This window comes from Aotus nancymaae, unplaced genomic scaffold, assembly GCF_030222135.1.
Source record: "Aotus nancymaae isolate 86718 unplaced genomic scaffold, 86718_ANA_hifiasm-v0.15.2.pri h1tg000079l, whole genome shotgun sequence".
Taxonomy (NCBI): Eukaryota; Metazoa; Chordata; class Mammalia; order Primates; family Aotidae; genus Aotus; species Aotus nancymaae.
In genome coordinates, this window is record NW_026988494.1 from 8,958,178 (window position 1) to 8,975,096 (window position 16,919).

A 16,919-nucleotide genomic window follows, 5' to 3' on the forward strand; every position below is an offset into this window, starting at 1 on the left:
ACCTATCCCTTTCAATTTTGTTTCCCTGCCATCCCCAATCCACGCCTGTTGGCTTAAGCATAGTGCACACTGTTACCCTGAGAACAAATGTGAACCTGAAAGAGCCATTCCTTCAAGATGGATCCTGAGTGGCTAACTGGACCTATTTATTTATTTAATTTTTTTTTTCTTTTGTAAAGACAGGGTTTTGCTACACTGCCTAGGCTGGTCTTGAACTCCTGAGCTCAGGGAATCTTCCTGCCTCGGCCTTCTAAAGTGCTGGGACTACAGGCGTGAGCCACTTTGCCCAGCCCTGGACCTCTTTTAAATAGAGCCAAGCGGCCATTTGCTGACTACAGTTCACATGTGTACTCTGAATTCCTCGAAAACCCATATCCCTGCTTAACTTTAGGACTTTCAGAGTTCACCTGAATCAATTAATCAGAGTTCACCTGTCTTGGCCATTCAGGGCTTAGCTGTTTCAACCAATCAGGGTTCAGCTATATCTACCAATCAGAATTCGTGTGTTGACCAATCAGAACTAAGCAAGTTTGAATCTCTTATTTGCATAAGTAGACCTGATTGGGAACCTGGGTGGGAAATTTGGCTATAAAATGGGTGTGGTGGCTCAGCCTGTAATCCCAGGGCTTTGGGAGGCGGAGGTGGGTGGATCACCTAAGATGAGGAGTTCCTGACCAGCCTGGCCAACATGGTGAAACCCTGTCTCTACTAAAAAGACAAACATTAGCTGGGCATGGTGGAGGGTGCCTGTAATCCCAGCTACTTGGGAGGATGAGGCAGGAGAATCGCTTGAACCCAAGAGGTAGAGGTTTCGGTGAGCCAAGATTGCGCCACTGCCCTCCATGCTGGGTGACAGAGCGAGCCTCTGTTTCAAAACAAACAAATAAACAAACAAACAAACCTGAACTCTCCCTTTGTTCTCTGGGTCGCACCTTCACTTTAAATGGAAGGCTATGTTTTTCTTGTTTGTAGACTTTTCAAAGAAATAAAATCTTTTTCCTCCAACTTCCTTTCTAGAGAATTTTGTTCAAAATCCAAACATTCTCTACCAAATGCTTGCTTTCATGTGCCATTGAGAAAATCACAGATTCAGAGGGCTACCAGGCTTAACATGTTTAATTCCTTCTATCATTCTTTCTTGCCCAATGCTTTTTGAGTAAAATCCAGCTTGTTCATGACCCTTTAAAATTTAGTTCCTAGAACTAATTTCAGCATTCTGAGTTCAACAGGCCTTTTGGCTGAGAAGGTCATTGGAGATGAAGGGTTGATGCTGGAAACAGAGACGGATTATTCACAGACACTTCCATTTGGCACTGAAGTAGCTCTCCTGACAGAGAGTATGAGACTCTAACCTCTCACAGAGGAGCAAGGATATAAAAACATGTCTAATAGTCTGAGGTGGCTCAGATGAGGAGCATGTGGTCTCTGAGAGAGACTCACTGTGAGGGCAAGAAGAGATGAGCTCAAGCTACCCTCGGCATTTGGGTCCACAGGCTTGTGGGGGTGGGTAGATAATACTGGTTATGGAACTCATATGGATCTAGCTGGGCTGGGGTAGGTGGAGATGGTGGTGTGAGGCTGGTGATTCTGATTATGTGGATGTGAATTACACAAATAGTAACATTTGAAGACTCTGGCATCTTGGCTGTGGGATACCCCATGAGTAGGGAGGATTTTCTGTTTTAGTTCATCAAACAGGTCACAGCACCATAAAAATGAGAGACTAGCTATGGTGGAAATTTCCTTTGCAATTAGTGCTGAAGTCATTGGTTATAAAATCTTGGCTCTTGGATTGAGTATAAAAGTTCCCATCCTCTCATCAAGAAGTGAGAAGAGGCCAGGTGTGGTGGCTCATGCCCATAATCCCAGCACTTTGAGTGGCTGAAACAGGAGAATCACTTGAGCTCAGGAGTTCAAGACCAGCTTGGGTGACATAACGAGACTCAGTCTCTACAAAAAATTAAAAAATTAGGCCAGACGCAGTGGTTCACACCTGTATTCACAGTACTTTGGGAGGCTGAGGTGGGTGGATCACTTGAGGTCAGAAGTTCAAGAGCAGCCTGGCCAACATGGTGAAACCCCGTCTCTACTAAAAATACAAATGCAAAAATTAGCAGGATATGGTGGCATGTGCCTGTAATTCCAGCTACTCATGAGTCTGAGGGAGGAGAATTGCTGAACCCAGGAGGTGGAGGTTACAGTGAGCCGAGATTGTGCCACTACATTCTAGCCTGGGCAACTAAAAAAAAAATTAACTGGGTGTGGTGGTGCACATCTGTAGTCCCAGCTACTACTCAGGAGGCTGAGGTGGGAGGATCACTTGAGCCCAGGAGTTTGAGGCTGCAGTGAGCTATGATGGTGCCACTGCACTCCAGCCTGGGAGACAGAGCAAGACCCTGTCTCTAAATTAAAAAAAAAAAAAAAAAAAAGAAACTGAGAAGAAATCCAGAGTGAATTCTGGACACTTTTAAGCCCACCTGGAGATTCTTGGAGGTATCTAGGGAGAGAAATTCTAGGAAGAGGCTGGACTTCTTGTGATGCAAACCTACGGAGATAAGGAACATTGAAATCTGGAGTGATATTGCAAGATGGTCCTCGTATTCACTCACAGGCTGGTGAAGCCTGGGATACTAGTTACACAAGTAGCATTCTCCCACAAGATTGTGAGCTCCATGAGTATAGGGTTGTGTCTAACTTTTCATTATAGCAAACCCTATGCCTAACTCTTAATAGGCACTTCATCAAAGTTTTATGAACGGATGAATGAATGAGTAACTAAATGAATAAGGAGTATGACTGACATACAACAGGAAATATGGTCACCTCTTAAAAATGGGAATATTAATTATTTTATTAATTTGAGAGAGGTCTCACTTTCTGGTCTCAAGCTCCTCGCTCAGGCGATCCTTCTGCTTCAGCCTCCCGAATAGCTCAGACTACAGGCCTGCACCACTGTTTCTGGCTGATCACCTGTATTTTAGAGTCTGTCTTTCTATGCATGCAGCTCAAGACCACATGGATGTTTGTGGGTGCTACGTCACATTCATTCCTGATTGACCTGATCTTGCTGTAGACTGGGGTCTTTAAACTGGAGTGTGTTTGTGAAGCACTTTAAAAAACATATGGTTGTCCTGGTCTACTAAGTCAGAATCCCCAGTGCATGGGGCCCAGGCTTGTATATTCCCCTGGGTTCCTCTGGTTAAACCTCTACTGTGGCCTGAAGCATGGATATTGTTTTCACAAGCATGGCTGCTTCATCCTATTTCCTTCCTTTCTATGTTTTTGTAGTTGAATTTTTGAACTCCTGCTAAATTTTGTCTTGTCAGTTTTAGCTCATTGCACTAGCTCATCAACCTCTTTTTGATCATGCTTCTGTCATTTATTATATTAACCATTTCCCCTTGGATTTGTGTCACATGCAAATTATATAAGCTTGCCTTTTTAATCTTTATGCAAGTCATTGAAAAACGTGGGGAACATAAAAGGGTTAGGATTGCAGTGGATTCATCAAGTAATACCCACAAAGTAAATGAGCTTAAACTTTTATTTTTTTAAACAATAATTTCTACCCCCTTGTAAATGCAGTTTAGAGGAAAATAATGCTGGGACACAGTATGGAGATTTAATCTGTATTTCCAGCTTTTCCAGTAAATATTTTTATGACCTTGGGAAAGTCACTTACCCTTTCTGTGTCTAACTTTCTGTCTGATAAAAACCCTGGGGAAGACTGATTAGTGCTTTGGGCTGACTCAAGTCCTCTCTTTCTGTGGTTTCTTCTCTGAACCTGCCCTAGTTCCATTTATTCCTTCTAGTGCCTCAGCCTGACATGGCCCCTGCTATCACTATGCCTGGCCAGCAGGACATAATTTCCGTCTGTCAAGTCTGGTGTAGACAGATCACCTGTTCCTTCATACCAGCCTGGATAGAGTAGACATTTTTCAAAAGAACTTTTTTGATGGGAGGTGGGAAGGGAAGAACCCTAAGGAAATAGACAGGAAACTCTATGAACAGAGAAACGGGGGATATTATTCATGCGGCAAGGACTTGTGGAGTTTCTGTGATGTGTCAATCACTGTTTTGGGTCCTGGGAATACAGTAGTGAAACAAAATCCTTGCCGCGATGGAGCTCACATTCTGTAGTTGGGAGAGAAAGCTGATAAACACATCATCAGATACACTAGGGTGGTGTAACTGCTTCAGAGAAAATGAAGTCTGGTAAAGGGGATGGGAGTGTGGGTGGGCAGGGCTATTTTATGTAGGGTGTTGAAGGAAGTCCTCTTTAATTAGCTGATGTGAGTGCAGTGATCTGGAGGATGTGAAGGGGTGCTGGGGACAGAGTGTGATGGGCAGAGAGTGGGAATCTTGAGGACAGAGCATACCTGGGTGGTCTATGAGCAGCAAGGAGGTAGGGGCAAGGGGAAGATGAAACCTCTGAAGAGGTGGCAGAGGGCTGCATTGCTTAGGCCCTTGTAGGGCTTGGGATTTCACTCTGAGTAAATTGAGATGCTGTTGGAGAATCTTTGAATAGAGAAGTATCATCTGACTTAGGCTTTTAAGGGAGACCAGTTAGGGGGCCAGGGAACAGAGTGGAGGTGGTAAGGTGATAAAATGGTTCAGATTGGGAATGAATTTGAACTTGGAATGTCCACCAGTGGGATGTGTTGGTGGGTTGTATGTAGGATGCGTGTGTATGCATGTCTGTGGGAGGGAGAAAGGCAGAGAGAGAGACAGACAGAGAGAGGAAGGGGGGAGAGAGAGTGAGAAAGAGAGAGTGAGAGAGTGTGTGAGAGAGAGAGAGAGAGAGTGAGAGAGAAACTCCAAAACTTTTTGTCTTCTTTTTATCTGAGCAACTGGAATGATGAAGTTGCCATTTGTAGGAAGGTTTGGGAGTGAGAATGAATTTGATCTTGGACACATTAAGTTTGAGATGATTTTTCAATGTCTGAATGAGTCAGGATTTGGTTTGGAAAGCAGAAACCGTTAAGGCTGTGTCAAAGAGGATCAGTATCTCCAAGGGGAGTGTTCTAAAATGAAACCTATATGCACCCTATCTCCTGAAATCTGTCCTAATCTCCATGTATTCATTCTGACTCATTATTTTTGCAGAAAGCATCCTTATTTACCACCCACAAAAGGCTGATTTTACCTTTAGAGAAGCCTGACTTTGTTCGACTGAGATTTTTTATTTTTATTTTTTTTAAGAACTGGTCTCTATCACAAGCACTCCTGAGAGAGGTTGGATCAATCCGATGGCTGATAGAAGACTTCTGGGTTTTTTCCTAAATCAAAACTGAAGTCTCTGCCTGCTAAACTCTCATTTTCTCTTAGCAGATTACTGCTATTGCTACCTCATTTGCAGAGTGGAGGTGACTAAGATGCTGTGAGCCTGAGCAAAGTATCTTTGCAGAGGTAACCACCTCCCCAGGTGCCCTGTGGTGACTCAGAAGAGTGCTCCCATTTAGCTGGCATGGAGGCTCATGCCTGTAGTCCCAGGAGGCTGAGGTGGGAGGATCCCTGAGCCAGGGAGATGGAGGTTGCGGTGAGCCGTGATCATGCCACTGCCCATTGTACTCTAGCCTGGATAACAGAGTGAGATTCCATCTCAAAAAGAAAAAGAAAAATGCTTATTTATCCCTCCACCTCCTCCCATTGCCACACGACTCTGGACACTGCATGTTTCCAATAGAAAACTTTTTGAACAAGGTCTCAATAAGATAAGAATAGGGCCAGACATGTTGGCTCATGCCTGTAATTCCAGCACTTTGGGAGGCTGAGATAGGCGGATCACTTGAGGTCAGGAGTTCGAGGCCAGCCTTGCCAACATGGTGAAACTCCATCTCCACCAAAAAACCCAAACACTTAGCTGGGCATTCCTTAGTCCCAGCTACTTGGGAGGCTGAGGTAAGAGAATCACTTGAACCTGAGAGGTGGAAGTTGCAGTGAGCAGAAATTGTTCTTCTGCACTCTAGCCTGGGTGACAGAGTGAAACTCTGTCTCAAAAAAAAAAAAAAAAAAAAAAAAAGATCAACCAAATCATATTTCATTCTATAAATGGGAGAAGGAATGAGCTGTCATTGGGATAGTCAGTATCCCAGGATTCTGAGTATCAAGGGTCATATAATAACACAAGCATTTAAGAAAGAAAGAGAAGGAAAAGAAAAAAGTGAAAAATAGAGAATATGATTTCTTACCTTGATTCTAAGGAGGACTCTGTAATTAGAACAATGAGAGTCTTATTTTAGATGATGCCTAAGACATCAGTTAAACATTTCTCTGGCTCAGGTGAGGCTGGGATTCATAACATTTTACCCCCTACCCCTTTTGAGTTTTATTCCTTTAATTTTCTCTGAAGGTGTTAATGGACAGTGAATTGCTTAAGGGTACACTTGCTGACAAGGAAGAATAAAGGCAGGAAACCAGTGATGACAGGGAGTTTCAAAAACTGTTAGGAGCAAATTATAGATGAAATCTTCTGTAGAACCTCAGATTAAATAAATTAAAGTGGGACTTTTTGTCTCCAGCTCCTACTAAGTCTCCCACTCCTGCTCCATCCCATTCGTCTACTTTTGCAATTGTCGTTGGCCTTTTTCTTGAAGGTCTCCAGAGAAGAAGGTTCTATGTCCTCTTAAGTCATGGATTATTAAGGGCCAAATGATGACTGGGTAATCTTGGAGGTGTTTTCTTCCTCTAGAAAGGTTTCCTCCAAGCCTAGGGCCTTCCACTGAGAAATCAAGAGCCAGGTAGAAAAGAAGCTGGGCTGAAGCTAAACAAGGGTTTAGGATCTGTGGATCCCAAGTCATACTTTGCTACTAACAACTTGAGAGTGAGTGTTTGAGGTTCCATTCATCTTGTATGACTGAGAAGGCAGTGTGAGAGCATGTAAGTTACAGAAGGACACAGAGGGGATATTTACACTATACCACTGACCTTTGCAGGAGGCCTAGTCTTTTTCTTCCCCTAATTCTCCAGAGTTCTCTGTCTTTGCACCCACCTCGCCTTAGACTCATCATTCTGTTAATAGTTGTTTTTACTGTAAGAGTGCACACACGGCCCCAGATGGTGGTTTGAGCCTCACATCAACAGAGTGGCCTGACAGTGACGGCTTCAGCTTTGAGCGGAGAGGAGGGTGATGGGCCGTGACTCACTCTAGGAGTTTCCATCATCTGCGCTGACCAGTCAGCCCATCCATTATCTGTGGTTTGTCTCATCCTGCCTAAGCCTATTAGCTCATCTCTTTTTGCCAACTTGACGTTCGGTTCTCTTCCTTTGTTTGAGCCCCTGGGACTGTCTGCTGCATTACCTTTTTATGTGCTCATTGTCCCATACAGTGTCATTTGCAGATAATAGTAATATGCCATTTACGAGCTCCTGGATCACCAATAAAAATGTTAAATGAGTCAGAAGGTGACACCTCGCTTTTGCCATCTGCAGCATGTTGACATTTGTCATTACCTTTTAAGGCAGAAACCAGAGCCTGCAATTGTAGCAGTTTAAACTAGACCCACTCAAACTTGACTGTTGACATTTACAGTGACAACACCCTCATTAGCCATCATCATCAGTCTCATTCACCCACAGTGGTGGCCTCTGGAGCTGACCAGGGTGGGGAGAAGGGGAGCAAAGGGAGTTACGAGATCTGAGTGGATGGTGCCAGATCTGAGATTCAGTGGGTTTGGCTCTCTGGATACTTGGGAGTCTGCAAGTAAATATCAGTGATGTGTTGTCATGTTGTCACTGGGACAGCTTGGTGAAGGAGGCACCGGCACAGGGGGTAGCTCTGCTGGGTCATTTGAGATGCAAAGCAGATTCTTTTTGAATTATCTGGCTGCCCTGTCTACTGTGATGAATTGATACTTAAGCATGTACATAATCCAGAGACTTATAGGATATTAGTTATCTTAATTCCAGGGATGAACTATTAAATACTGATTTAAACATCCTTATTTTTCAACTTTATGGTTTGACATTCCTTTCTTTCTTTCATTTTTTCTTTTTTATTAAGATAAAATCTCACTCTGTCTCTCAGACTGGAGTGCAGTGGTGTGATCACAATTTACTGCAACTTTCCACTCCTGGGCCAAAGCAATCCTCCTACCTTAGCCTCCCTAGTAGCTGGGACCACAGGCATGTGCCATCATGCCAAGCTAATTTTTAATTTTTTTTAAAATGGAGATGAGATCTTACTATGTTACCCAGGCTTGTCTCAAACTCCTGGGCTTAAGTGACTCTCCCACCTCGGCTTCCCAAAGTGGTGGAATTACAGGTGTGAGCCACCATGCCCAGCCTGGTTGACTTTTCTCTTTTTCATAAGTTATTCTGATTTTTTAAAAAAATTTATTTTTGGTCTGGGTGTGATGGTTCACACCTGTAATCCCAGTACTTTGAGAAGCCGAGGTGGGAGGATCCCTGGAGCCCAGGAGGTCAAGGCTGCGGTGAGCTGAGATTGCACCACTGTACTCCAACTTAGGTGACAAAGCAAGACCCTGTCTAAAAAAAAAAAGTGATTTTTTTGTATCTTCTAATCAATTCACTACTCTCCTTAATTCTTAGCTTGACTTTACTTCTAAAAAGGAAATTCTGTTTTTTTTTTTTTTTTTTTTTCCTGGATAATTGAACTTACTCCCGCTGTGTGTTTAACTCTGAACTGTATACACTGGTAGAACACAATCTCATACATTTCCATGTACTGTTCATTTTTGGTGTGTATTATTATTTTTTCTCTATATGGGTTTGAGCGATCCTTTGAAAGTTCATGCTGCAGGTGCTATTTCTTGGGCCAATGGAATTTCACTTAGAAATTTTCTACTTTTGTTTCTTCGCTTTTGATGGATTCCAGGGTGAGCTGTGATTCTTATCCTTTTTTTTTTCCACCAGAGAAGGAAATGAGACATTGGCATAATGACAGAAATGTATGAGGTGAGATAACGGTGACATCATAGTAACACCGGCTGTGACAGTGAGGCAGTCCCTGTCACAGAGAATTCTGGGAAGCCATGGTCATCGGTGGTGGTGTACTGGGAAAGTGAAGCTAGAGAAATTCTGAAATCAAGGACTGGTTTATGTGGAGCACTGGAACTTGGAATGTCTGTGCTGGGAATCTGAAAGCAGGAAAAGAGAATTTTGGAATCAGCAGCAATAAACATCACACTTATCATTTTTTGGAACAGTTTCTTGGAAAAGGCAGTAACACAGGCAGGAAGAGGGTGAAAAATCAGCCTCTATGAACTTTTAACCATTTACTTAACTAAATTGATTGTGCCAGGCATTGAATTAAATGCTGTCCCTGCATTAATAATAATACTTTATTAAAAATTGATGGTGATAATAATATTATTATTATGGAGAACAATAATTCTGAACAATCCTCCATCAGCTCATTCAGCTTAGAGAGGTTAAGTAATGAAAGATTTCCAAGGTCACACAGCTCATAAGAGGAAGAACTTGAACATGATTCTATTTGACTGCAGAGTTCAAGCTGTTACCATTATTCTAAATGTTAGAGATGCAGAGATGAATCAAGATGGTGTCGGCCTTCAAAGATCTTATAATCAAATGAGAAGGTAACAGAGTTTATGCAAGCACATTATAAGAATGTCGTGATGAGAATTATGATGGAAACATGCATAGGAATTATTGGGGCACGAAGAGGGACATATACAATTCTACATAACAGGGGCATCGAGTCAAGGTATTAGGTTGGTGCAAAAGTAATTGCAGTTCTGCTGTTGCCTCAATGGCAAAAACCACAATTACTTTTGCAACAATCTAATAGAAGGAAGGGGTGATGAGCCAGGTCTTTAGAGATTTGGTTTAACATAAACTTGTTTTCCTCTCTGCAAGTTGTAACATCCTGAGTTTCAATGTTGACAAAATGTATTATTTTTTGTCCACAGTTTAAGATCTAAGACCTTCGAAGCAATCTTTTCTTGACATGATTTGGACCTCAAAAATCAGAGCTCTTAGAGGTGCCAGCTTTTTAAAAAACATATATTTATTTTTTAATTTTAGAGATAGGGCCTTGCTCTGGCACCCAGAGTGGAGTGCAGTGGCACGATCATAGCTCGGTACAGTTTCAAACTCCTGGGCTCAAGTAATCCTTTGCCTCAGCCTACCAAGTAGCTAGGGTTATAGGTGCATGCCAACACTCCTGGTTAACTTTAATTTATATATATATTTTAAGAGATAGGGTCTTGATACATTGCACAGGCTGCAGTGCAGTGGCTATTCACAGGCATGGTCATAGCCCTCTGCAGCCTGGAACTCCTGGCCTCATGCAATCCTCCTGCCTCAGCCTCCCAAGTAGCTGGGACTACAGTCCCATGCCACCATGCCTGGCTTTGCCAGCTTTTTACAAGCCCTTACATTTAACTCTGTGTGTGTGCGTGTGTGTGTGTGTGTGTATGTGATTTGCATAACACCATGATGCCTTTTTTTTTCTTCTGAAGAGTAGAGATGGGTTTTTGCCACATTGCCTGGGGTGGGAGAGGGGAGGGATCCCTGCCAACAGAGGGGAAGGGTCATGGCTTTGGCTTTTACTGCCCAGGCTGGGGACAGGAGGCATAGAGGAGGGGAGTGAGTGCTGCCCCTTGGTCTTTGTTGGACCCTGAATGATGGGCCAGCTTCCTCTGGTCAGGGCAGGAACTGCATTCAGAGATGGGTACAGCAGGTGTAACGGCAATGGCACCAGCAGAGAGTGACCCTCCCACAACAGCATGGCAGGGAGGCAAGCAGGCTCTTTTAGGGTTAGCCTGGGAGTGCCTGGGGTCATATGGGGAACCTCAGGCTATGTGTGCATCACCACATGCCAGTCCTTTCAGCGTGAGTCACCAAATCAACTGGACTGTTATAATTCACACTCAGCTTGAGCCAAGCATGGTGGCTCATGCCTATAATTTCAGCACTTTGGGAGGCCGAGATGGGCAGATTACTTGAGGTCAGGAATTCGAGACCAGCCTAGCCAACATGGTAAAACCCCGTCTCTACTAAAAATATAAAAATTAGCTGAGTGTGGTGGCAGGCACCTGAAATCCCAGCTACCTGGGAGGCTGAGGCAGGAGAATTGCTTGAACTCAGGAGGCGGAGGTTGCAGTGAGCCAAGACTGTGCCATTGCATTCCAGCCTGGGCAACAAGAGCAAAACTCTGTCTCAAAAAAAAAAAAAAAAAAAAAATTCCCACTCAGCATCTGTGCCCAAACTCCATCAATTACTTTATGATAAAATCGCATCATGCTGTTTATTAATTAGTGCCTGTGAGTGCCAGTAGTTTAGGGGACAGGCAGGTGGCCAAAGGGAGACACCTCATGACATGGTAACTCTAGTTTGAATGGGGATAACCCATGGTGTGGGGTGGGAGGGTGGTTCCCAGATGTAAACTACCAATACGTCAAGGTAAACTCAGCCAGGAAAGAAAAATGAGTCTACCGCCAAGTTCAAAGAGGCATGAATGGGGAGAGGATGATGCGGTGATGTTCTTGCATGGTCTTTCAGCTTGTGGTCTGAACTTTCTCAGTAGACCATTTTATATCCTCTTGTCTAAAAAAAAAAAAAAGTCAACATTTCTCCGGTGTTTGGCACCCTGCTAAGTGCTTTCCATGCATCATCTCCTTTAAGCCTCTCGTGAACCGTCTCAGTACTGTTCTTGCTTTACAGATGAAGAAATTCCATGCTTATCCTGTACATGTGCATCTTCGTGCACCCATTCCACTTGATGAAGCCCCAAAGACATCTTTGTGTTTGTGCCTCCCGTGTGGACAGCCAGCAGGTCTGGGTGCTGGACCTCTGTGCTGCCGTTGTTAAGTGAGTGAAACAGCAAAGCAAACCGCAGGGCAGCGCAGACTGCCACACTCCCACCATAGGATCCTGGGGCTTACGTTATATTGAGTTCTGAGCACTCACAGACAGATGTGGCTGGCCGTCCCACTCTCCTTCCAAGCTCTGAGGGAACCCATGCTGAGTCTTCAGGGCCTGAGGTCTCAAGGATCTGCTACCTGGGAAATAACAAAGTGGCAGCTCCTAGTCAAGCACGGCGGCTCACACCTAGAATCCTAGCACTTTGGGATACTGAGGTGGGAGGATCACTTGAGGCCAGGTGTTTGAGACTAGTCAGGGCAGCATAGTGAGACCCCATCTCTACGAAATTTAAAGAATTAGCCGGGGATGGTGGCACGTGCCTGCCATCATGGCAACTCAGAAGGCTGAGGCAGGAGGATATTTGAGCCCAGGAGTTCAAGTCTGCAGTCAGCTGTGATGGTGCCACTGCACTCTAGCTTGGGAGACAGAGTGAGACCTGTCTCTAAACCAACCAACTAACCAACCAACCAACCAACCAACAAATGAAAACAAAGTGACTGTTCCTCCATCAAGGAGCCATGGTTAGTGGCTAGTATGCATATCTTGTATTCTCATCTCACTACCACAAGTCATAATTTAGGGATCTCCTTTAGATTCAAGCATGATCACATATTTCCCATATAGGAAGGAGGGCAGACAAGGCTGTTGAGCCTCAGACATAAAAAGATCTACCCCATAGTTTACTGGCGAAGGAAGGAGTTTCTTCCCAGGTTTGACCTCTTTTCACTCTACAGGTTCAATGTTTCATAATCACCTTGGTTCAGATCAATATGTGATGATTCAAGGTACCATTGCAGGAAGATGCCATTTGTGTGCTCTGGGGAGTGGTAGGATGGGGTACAGGACATTGGGTGGAGGACAGGTTGAGAAGGAGCTCTAGACAGCTGGCAGCCATCATCACTAAGAGAGATGGCAGAAAAACAAGTGGAAGCTTCAGTTGGAATTGGGCGAGAGAGAGAGAGATCAGCACCAGCACTGACTGGACCAGCGATGCTCCTTCCATCTGCACATCCGGCTTTTAGTACAGAGAGTTAGAACCAGGACTCCAAGATAAAAAGAAGTTTGACTGCTTCTTAAGAGATGAGTCAAGGACATGGGCAGAGGATGAGTCCAGGTTCAAAGTCCACTCAGACCAGACATCAGGGTCAACCCCACTCACCCAGGCCAAGTGCATTAGTCAGGGTTCTCTAGAGGGACAGAACTAATAGGATATATGTATATATGACGGGGAGTTTATTAAGGAGAATTGGCTCACATGATCACAAGGAAAAGCCCCACAACAGGCTGTCTCCAATTTGAAGAACAATGAGGCCAGTGGTGGATCTGTCTGAATCCCCAAATCTCTAAAGTATGGAAGCTAATAGTGCAGCCTTCAGTCTGTGACCAAAGGTCTGACAGTCCCTGGTAAACCACTGGTGTAAGTCCAAGAGGCCAAAAGCTGAAGAACTTGGAGTTTGATGTTTGAGGGCAGGAATCATCCAGCATGGGAGAAAGATGAAGGCCAGAAGACTTAGCAAGTCTGCTCTTCCATCTTCTCCTGACTGCTTTATTCTTGCTGTGCTGGTAGCTGATTAGATGGTGCCCACACAGGCTGAGGGTGGGTCTGCCTCTCCCAGTCCGCTGACTCAAATGTTAATCTCCTTTGGCAACACCCTCACAGACACATCCAAGATCAATACTTTGCCTCCTTCGATCCAATCAAGTTGACAGTATTAATCATCACACCGAGTATCCAGGAGACAAACACTCTAAGTTCAGTAAATCGCTCTCTTTCTCCTTCTTTCCTTTTCTCCCCCTTGTCCTCTTTTTTCTTCTCTGCTTCCTCTGTTGTAGTATTTTTAAAAAATAGTATTTAGTTCTTGGATAAACCTTTCAGAAGAGAAACTGTGGCATGGATAATTGGACTAATTCATTTCCACACCTAAGGGGTGTGAACATCTGTGGTCTATGAAGAACATGGGTCTTCAACTCACCAGTGTGCAAAGTAAAAATCAAAGCAACCCTCTCACCTTACTTCCCTTCCCTCACTAATAATGTTAAAAAAAAATCTCATATGGGCATGGTGGCTCATGTCTAGAATTCCAGCACTTTGGGAGGCCTAGGTGGGGGACCCCCTTGTGCCCAGGAGTTCCAGACCAGCCTGGACAACATAGCGAAACCCCGTCTCTACAAAAAACACAAAAATTAACTGGATGTGGTAGCACCTGCCTGTAGTCTCAACTACTTGGGATGCTGAGGTGGGAGGTTCTCTTGAGCCAAGGAAGTTGAGTCATGATCACACCACTGCACTCCATCCTGGGTGACAGAGTGAGACCCTGTCTCAAAACCCACCCCCCAAAAAAAACAAAACCTCATACTCTTTCATTAAAATTCATGAGAAAGTAGACATTGTGTCAATGTTTCAGAAGTAATACATATGATTAAATCATTCATGCAACAAAAGCAATCATATTATAAAACTAAATTTATTTAGCAATACTCTCTCTTTCTCTTTTTGAGACAGGGACTTGCTATGTTGCCACGGGTAGTCTCAAATTCCTGGGCTCAGGTGATCCCCCTGCGTCAGCCTGTCTAGTAGCTGGGATTAGAGGCAGGGACTACTGCATTCAGCTGGTTCTTTAATAAACACATCATGAATTGTATTCACTCAGGAATCACTTCTAGAGACTCACTAGGTTATAGATCTTTGAAGACTGTAGGACTTTGCAAGTATCAGAGGCAGCCTGGGTAGCACCAGATAAGAAAATGACCCATTGTGAATATGCTGAGTCCACATTTAATAACCAACATTTAAGGGGTGCCCACTATGTGCCAAGCCCTATGTTAACATACTAATACGTGTAATTTTACTTAGTCACAAAACAGCATTGTGAGGCAGATATTAACAAAAAAGAATCTGAGACTTATAGAAGGAATATAACCTGCCTAACTTGGCCCTGGCAAGTAAGTGGGAACGCTAGGCTTTGAAATGGTGTCTTCTGAATTGAATTCCTGGGTTCTTTCTAGCCTACTGTCATTGCTTTGAATTTCTTGAACAAAATGACCCACAAAAGTACAGATATTTACCTTCTCATGCCTGTGTCAGCTATGGCGAAGAAAATATACATAGATGGGGAAGAGGCAAAAATTGGGTGCATTTGTAGATGGGTTGGTGCATGAAACAAACAGGAAGACATAAAGTCTTTTCCTCTTGGGTCATCAGACACTAATAAGAAGCAGAGGATAACGATGCAAACCTGTGAAGGCTTACCGCAGCTGGAAAGGGCTCACGATATGAAGCTTAGATGGAAGAGTGACTTTTCCACAAACGTAATGGGGAACAGTTATTCAATACCTGGTGCAAATGGTGAGGATGAAGATAATTGTGATTTTTTTTTTTTAAGAAAAAATTTTGTTTAGCTGGAAAGTCATGAAGAAACAATGTCATCTCAGAGACCTAAGGCATGATAGTCCTGGACTTAATGGCTGTGGGAGCTGTTCATTTGTGACCTCAGAGCCAGGCTACTGCTCCTGGTGCATGCTCCTGAGAGTTATTCCACCCTGGAGTTAAAACTCCACTGTGCTAGGACCATTGTGAAACCATAACACACACCCTGGTGATTCTATTTCCATGGACTGAGAAAAGCAAGATGGAGCCACTTCCTGATCTGGCTGCCTTCACGCAGAGTCTGTTCCCAGGGTGGGGCATGGGGGCCATGACCCTAAGATCCTGCCCTCTCCTTCTCCCAGCCCAGCCCACTCCATGAACCAGAAAATGGAACCCTGCACAGGCCTGGACTGAGGGATCATGTTCACTTTTGACATCTTTGTGACTCTCTCAGGGACCCATCCTTCTCTCCTTCCTCAGCCCGCTCAGAAACTCCAGGGTGCCCCTGGCTGAGGTTTGGGTCCTCAGGATGGGACAAGCCTGGGGCAAGTGTGGTGGCCCATCAGTGAAAGAGCCAGAGGGAAGGTGATGGAGTTTGGATGTTGTCCTCTCTGAATCTCATGTTGAATTGTAATCCCCAGTGTTGGAGGAGGGGCCTGGTGGGAAGTGATTGGATCATGGGGTGGAATTCCCATGAATGGATTAGCACCATCTTCTTGGTTCTGTCTTCACAATAGTAAATAATTTCTCTTGACATCTGGTTGTTTAAAAGTGTGGCACCCCTACTGTCTCTCTTGCTCCTGCTCTTGCCACGTGACTTGCCTGCTCCTGCCATAAGCAAAAACTCTCTGAGGCTCCCCAGCAGCTGGACAGATGCTGGTGCTATACTTCTTGTACAGCCTGCAGAAGTGTTAGTCAGTTAAATCTCTTTTCATGATAAATTACCCAGCCTCAGTGTTTCTTTAAAGCAATGCAAGAATGGCTTAAACACAGACAGCATTGCTGAAATTATTGGGAGAAAGTCAAAGACCAAAGTCAGGAACACCAGCTTGAAAGTCAAATTAAGAGTTAAGCCATCCCGAAAGTATGGGACAAGCCTTGGAAATGTGCAGAACTGGAATGGAAGAAGAGACAGGTCAGGGTAAAGAAAAGCAGACTCCAAGCTCTGTATGATTCCCCCATTTGGAAACTTGTTGCCCTTCTTGACCTACCACAGGCCATCCTGGGCTTTCTTTCAGTCCCTCACACATCCCAGGCAGGCTCTGCTCCCAGGACCTCTCCACCTGTTGTCCCCTCTGTCTGGAATGCCCTAGCCCTGATATTCTTAGTACTTAGATACCAGCTCAGATGTGACCTCTCAGAGAGGGCTTTCTCATTCTCCCTAGATAAATGTAGTAACTTTACCTCCTAAGTCACAATTGCATTGCCCTAATTTTATAGTATCAATTACCAGTATTACAGTGCTACAAGTATGTATGTGTGTACGTATGTATGTATGTAAGTGGTCTGTCTTCCCCAATGAGATGGAAATTCCAAGAGGGTGGAGACTACTTTGTTCTCTGCTGTATCACTAGCACCTAGAATAATGCGCGACACTTAGCAGGCACTCAACAGATACTGCTGAATGAATGGAGATCCTGACTGATGGCTGGGACCGGTGTGAACATGTAAATGGCTGTCTGATTGGCTGCTGGCCATTGAT